The sequence below is a fragment of the Mus pahari genome, chromosome 7, assembly GCF_900095145.1.
Source record: "Mus pahari chromosome 7, PAHARI_EIJ_v1.1, whole genome shotgun sequence".
In the NCBI taxonomy this organism is placed as follows: domain Eukaryota; kingdom Metazoa; phylum Chordata; class Mammalia; order Rodentia; family Muridae; genus Mus; species Mus pahari.
The window spans coordinates 105,260,681-105,267,537 of record NC_034596.1 but is presented as its reverse complement, the minus strand read 5'-3'; the positions used below and the strand labels follow the sequence as shown (position 1 = coordinate 105,267,537).

Below are 6,857 nucleotides of genomic sequence, written 5' to 3'. Positions count from 1 at the left end.
TGAACTCAGGACGTCTGGAAGAGCAGTCAGTGCTTTTAACCACTGAGCCATCTCTCCAGCCCCAGAGTATTTTTCTGTGCCAGAACTTCATTGCAATGATTTGGTCAAAGCAATAGCTATTGTTGTTAAGATTCATTTTGTTTTTAATTGAGTGTGTGTGTGATCTACATGTGGAGACACACATTAATGCAGACACCCTTGGAAGCAAAAGGCATCAGATCCTCTAGAGCTGGAGTTACAAGTGGTTGTAACCTACCTAATATGGGTGTCAAACTTGGGTCCTCTGCAAGAACTGTAGGCTCTTAACCACTGAGCCATCTCTTCACCCTAGCAGTAGCCATGTTTGGTCAGCTTCATCTTCTGATTAGCTCCCTGACCATAACTCCCAGCATACTGTTTTAGACCAGCTTGGGCCTGTGTCTAGAACACCATCTCTTGTCCCAGCAGTAGCACTTACAGCAGATGAGTGCAGCAGTCATGTCTGAGTGTGCCCGCAGGATGAAAGGCCATTCATTGTTTTTGCCCTTAGTTTACCAAGCCTGGAGTGCCCTGAGTCAGCCTATACAAAACAGAGTCATGGTATTGTCACCTGGAGCCCGTGGGGAACACAGGCTTCGTGGGGCTGAGGGACAGGCAGGTATAAAGGTCAGGCCTGTCAGAGGGACATGGGACTGGATGGGTCTCCTGAACCCCTGGGCAGGTTCACTTCCCACACCTGGCTACCAGTTTCTCTGCCTTCCACCTGCAAGTCCCATGATGAGCAATGAGAGCACTCCCCAGATGAGCCATAAGGATCCCATACCAGGCAGTTCCATTGGCTGAGCCTTAAGGGCAAGTAAGCAAAAATAAGCAACAACATAAAGCAGCTGACTAGGTTCCTAAGGAAAAACTGACTTTAAGGAAAATTATAGCTAGCATCAATAAATACTCATTAACTCTTATTTAAGGTGATTATCACCTTCAGTATTTGCCAGCACTTGCTGACAGCACAGATGGAATGAGCTCAGACAGTGGCAGAAAGGCTGGTATGTATGTATGTATGTATGTATGTATGTATGTATGTATGTATGTATATGAATACACTCCAGATACACCAGAGGAGGGCATCGGATCCCATTACAGATGGTTGTGAGCCACCATGTGGTTGCTGGGAATTGAACTCAGGACCTCTGGAAGAACAGTCAATGCTCATAACCACTGAGCCATCTCTCTAGCCCCAAGGGTTAAGTTTTAAAGCAAGGAATTTCGAATGATGGACAGTTGCGATCTCAGAGACATTTTTGCTGGACTGGCCACACTCCTGCTCTGAGAGAGACCTCTCTGGGTAGCTCCAGCACACAGGCACTGATATACTTGGTCTGAGTTCAGCTTGCACAGGCCCATCCGCCTACTCAGCACCTCAGCGGGTCAGAGAAAGACACCTGTGGTGGCCTTAGAAATACAAAGTTTACTTTCCTGCCTTTACACTGCCAATCCTTTTCCTCCCCATGCCAGGGATCTGCTAACTAAACATTCTCTGTCAAAAGTTACCAGCTCTCTTTAAAAATACACTATAGCCCAATTTATTTTTCCTCCTTAAAAAAATGTCTGGATGGCCTACTCAGTCATCAATGGGAGGAGAGGCCCTTGGTCCTGTGCAGGCTCTATGCCCCATTAGAGAGGACTACCAGGGCCAGGAAGCGGGAGTGGGTGGGTTGGTGAGCAGGAGGAAAGGAAGAAGGGATAGGGGATTTTCGGAGGGGAAAACATTTGAAATGTAAATAAAATATCTAATTAAAAAAAATGTCTGGCCGGGTGTGGTGGTGCACGCCTTTAATCCCAGCACTTGGGAGGCAGAGGCAGGCGAATTTCTGAGTTCGAGGCCAACCTGGTCTACAGAGTGAGTTCCAGGACAGCCAGGGCTATACAGAGAAACCCTGTTTTGAAGAAAAAAAAAATATCTGGGTTTCACTGGGACACGAATACAGTTCAGTTGGTAGAAAGTTGGCCTGGACTTGATCCCTATTATCAAATAAAATGGGTCATGGTGACACCTGCACTCCTAGCACTCGGAAGGCAAAGGCTGGAGATCAGTAGTTCAAGGTCAGCCTCACAGACATAATGAGTTTGGGATCCATGAAAACCATCTCAAAAACAAATAAAAAACATACAAATAACACCCTCCAAACCCAAACAGGCCAGATCCCCAGGTCAGCTCACAGTATCTGGGGCACCCACCTCCAGGGTCCCCCTTACTTCTCTTGCCAGTATAGGCCTCAGAGCTATGAACTAGGGCCAAGCACCCCACAGAGCAGAGGCAGAGCAGGTACAAGGACTCAGGGGAAGGCTGGGGCAGAGCCGAGTCTTTCTCTTCCCGGAGCCCTGCTCACGTACTGCTTTCTGCTGTTCTTTCTGAGAAAAAACGTTTCATGGCTAGGGCTATACAAAAAATGGCTGTCAACATCAGACCAATAAATGAGCTGATGGTCTAGCTGCACCTGAGTGAGCTTTGATAAAAGAGAATGCTGCTGTGGTAACGTGAAGAAGCCTTATGCGAAATCTATGGACGTGTAAGTCAGTTTTCAAGACGACTTCAAGGGACCAGTGACGGCTTGCAGTCTGCCTTTGAGGAGCTTGTTCACAGGAATGATGGCTTGCCCTTCTGAGCTATGTGTGGAAATGTCCTTCACGGAAGGTCTGCAGGGATCACTGGCTGCCCGCTACAAACCATTCTATGTCCTGGGGACACTCCAGTATCCCTAACAGCCAACTTCACAATGTTCCCTCCTTCCTCTGAAGGAGCTCCCAGCAATCCTCTGTGTGCTTGTTCCCACTAGAGAACAGCAGACGTGCACAGGGGATGGAATTTGGATCTCTTCAGTTGACTGATAACCCCCACGTGTTCAGAGCAGGTCCAAACAGGCAGCGAGGGCTCAGTGCATACTTACTGAGTTAATAAATGCGAGGCATGAGCCATTCACAGCCACTCACCTCAAACATTTTCTGTGACAAACTGACTTCAGGAATAGAAGACTTTAATAACTGATCTAATTTTGTGCAATGTGAGAACCATCAAAGATTTCAGCTCCTCATAGCTTTGGTCTGATGCTCTGCTCTATAGCGCTCAGGAAGCTATGTCAAGTAAGGGTCTTAGGAAGGAGATAAGGGTAACTGAGTTTCTGTTTCTAAATGTCTTAGTTACGGTTTCTATTGCTATGAACAGACCACAGCAACTTCTTTCATAAATGAAAGCATTTGATTAGGGCTTGCTTACAAGTTCAGAGGTTTAGTCTATTACCCTCATGGCAGGAAGCATGGTAGCACTCACGCAGACATAGTGCTGTCGGGGTAGCTGAATTCTAAATCTGGATCCAAGGCAGCAGAAAGAGCAAATGGTTCTGTCTTGGACATTTGAACTCTAAAGGACACTCCTAGTGAGTGATACACTTTCTCCAACAAGGCCACACCCACTCCAACAAGGTCACACCTCCTAGTGCCACTCCCTAAGCATTAAAATATATGAGTTGGGACTGGAGAGATGACTCAGCCATTAAGGGCACTGACTGCTGTTCCGAAGGTCCTGAGTTCAAATCCCAGCAACCACATGGTGGCTCACAACCATCCGTAATGAGATCTGATGCCCTTTTCTGGTGTATCTGAAGACAGCTACAGTGTACATACATATAATAATCTTTGGGCTGGAGCGAGCAGGGCTGGAGCGAGCAGGGCTGGAGCGAGCAGAGGTCCTGAGTTCAATTCTCAGGAACCACATGATGGCTCACAACCATCTATACAGTTACAGTGTACTCATATACATAAAATAAATAAATAAATCTTTTAAATGATATATCTTAAACTTCTATGGTAATCTGGCTACCTTCCAGCCCCATCCCATGATACTTGCATACTATTATTGATCAGGCTCTTCAGACCCCGCCTTCATCACTCCAACCCCTCCATTCTCCCCATGGTTCTGACCCTCCCTCTCTCCTTCCTCTCACTTGTGGATGTTCACCCTATTCTCTATTCTGCCCAGCTATTTATTGCGTGATTGGTAGTTATTGACAAGGCCAGAGAATAAATGGTAAGAACTATTTACACAAACTTGAGACAAGAGATTCTTGGTGTAAGCATTACAATGCTGTGTCTGGACTGAAACAAGATATGAGGACAGAGAAATCTGAATTTGAATAACCCCAGGGTAATCTTTACACAGCTTACAAAACATTATGCCTACATATGAGTCTATGGGGACCATCCTATTCAAACCATCACATTCACTCCCTGGCCCCCATAGGCTTGAAGCTGTATCATAAGGCAGAAATGCATTCAGTACAACTTCAAATAGTCCATTAGTATCAACCCTGTTTAAAAGTCCAACATCTCTTCTGAGACTCATGGCAATCTCTTAACTGTAATCCTCATACAATCAAAATCAAAAAGCAGACCACACACTTACAACATGTAACAGTGTAGAATATATCTTCTCATTCCAAAAGGGAGGAAAGGAACACAATGAGGAAATAGTAGACTAAAGCAAGACCAAAAACCAGCTGGAAAAACTCCACACTCTGTATCTCCATGTTCGAATCTCCAACTTGGTTCAGGTTTGTAGACTGAAACATACTTCTCTCTCCTGGGCTGACTCCATACCCAGTCTGCAGCTGTCCTTGGTAAGTACCCCATGATTCTGGCCTCTCCAGCATCTTGGGGTCCCCAAGGCAATCCAGGCTTCACCTTCACAGCTTCACACAATGGCCTCTCTAGATCTTCATGCAGGGACACCCCTGACGCAGACCTGGCCTCTACAACTTTCCTTAGTTGTAGAGGGAGATTCCATAACCCATTTCTTGTATTTTTGACTCTAAAGCCAGAACCACATGACCAAAGCTGTCATGTTCTAGTGTTTGCTTGTGCTGGAACACGACCCCTTGTTCAAATACACTTTCATCAGCTTTTTTTTTTTCCGACCATTTCCTTTACCGCCCAAGCTAGGCTGTCTTGGAACTAAATCTATAGACCAGGTTGGCCTTCAGCTCAGAGATCCACCTATCTCAGCTTCCATCAGTGCTGGGATTTAAAGGCCACCACTCCCTGTCCTAAGGCAGCACATCCTTTTATTCAGTTTAGCACGCCTTCCTTTCCTTTGTTTGTCTCCGTGAACAGAGGACTTGACTCCACACTTCCTGGTGCTCCTTGTCTCCTCAAACTGTACATTTTGTATTTTTTCCTTACTCAGCTGGCTCCTTTTCGTTATAAATCTGCATAAGCATGTCCATGAATAACCAAGCAACACAGTCAATACTAGGCCATCTGGAAATTTCCTCTGCCAAAGCTGTTAATCCGTAATTCTTTAATTTAGCCTCAGAAAGATTTGGGGTGGGGTGGGGAGAAGTGGCCAGAAAGTGTCAAAATATTACAAGAATGCTCTCTAGGCTACATACTAATATTCTTCTCTGAAACCTCTTGAGCCAGGCCATCATAATCTACATTAGTCTCAGCACCACTGTCTCCATGCTCCTAACAGTATAGTCCATTAAGCCTCACGTAAAGCATCCAACTGTTTTCTTAATCCAAAGACCCAAAGTCCACATTCTGCCAAGGAGAAACCACATGGTCTGACCTGTCACAGTAATACCCGGCTCCTGGTTCAAGGTCTGTTTTAGTTAGGGTTTCTATTGCTCTGAAGAGACTCCATGGCCATAGCAACTCTTAAAAAAGAAAGCATTTAATTGAAGCTGGCTTACAGGTTCAGAGGTTTAGTCCTAAGGTGGGAGAATGGCGGCACACAAGCAGACATGGGGCTGGAGAGGTAGCTGAGAGTTCTACATTTGGTTCCAAAGACATCAAAAAGAGATCAAACCACTTGGCCTGGCTAGGGCATTTAAAAGCTAAAGTTCACCCTCAATGACACACTTCTTCCAAGGCCACATCCATTAAAACAAGGTCACACCTCCTAATGGCATTCCCAAAGCATTAAAATATGAGTCTATGGGGGCCATTTGACCAAGGAAATGATGAATAATCTTTCTCTTTCTACGTATGGCATGTTGTGCTTTACATAAACAATTAAAGATTACAATTGCAGGTCTTTGTTTTTGTAAAATGCCAAAGAAAAGCAAACAGATTTTAAAAAAGAAAAAGAAAAAGCTATACCAAGCATATTAACAAAAGCCTTGCAGCAATCTACCACAAAAGGCACAGAATACTAGGAGCACACAGGTCTGTCAGGATTCACCTCACTCCCTCGAGACTCCCAGAGCCACCTTTAGGCTTCTGACAGGGACCAGTGTTGCAGAAGCCAGAGGAAGAATGTGGAACAGTGCCGCAGGATATGTGATCACATTATAAACCCCCAAACTGTGTTATTTCCTGAAAAACCCTGTTTCTAGTTGTGGCACAGCTCACTCTAGGATACACCTTTAATACAAGAGCTTTCTGTTTGTTGTAAATAGGACTAAATAAAGTCAACCACAGGACGAGAGGCGGAGCAAGCACCTAGTTGACAGAAAGTGAACATAAGGAAAAGAACCAGAGAAGTTAGGAGGAAGTCAGGAGAACTGACAGACACTCAGGAAGGAGCAGGGAAGGACAGTTGGTTGAGGGCTTAGTGAAGGCCTGGAGAAGGGCAGTGGGCTTTTCCTTTTGGGGTGTCAGCTGAGGAGGAAGGTCAGCTGGGTGCTTCTCTGCCTTTCTGAGAGAGCAGGCTTTCATCCCAGCATTTGGTTCCAGAGTCTTTACTGGTAAAACCAAATGTTTGGGATTTTTTAAAAAACAAGACAGCCGGGTGTGGTGGCGCACGCCTTTAATCCCAGCTCTTGGGAGGCAGAGGCAGGCGAATTTCTGAGTTCTAGGCCAGCCTGATCTACAAAGTGAGT

General features: G+C 45.5%; 1 protein-coding gene across 7 annotated transcripts in view; it reads right to left on the bottom strand.

Moving 5' to 3' along the window:
- Traf3 (TNF receptor associated factor 3) overlaps window positions 1-6,857 on the bottom strand; it is a 102,108-nt gene that overhangs the window by 29,143 nt on the left and 66,108 nt on the right. The window lies entirely within an intron of this gene.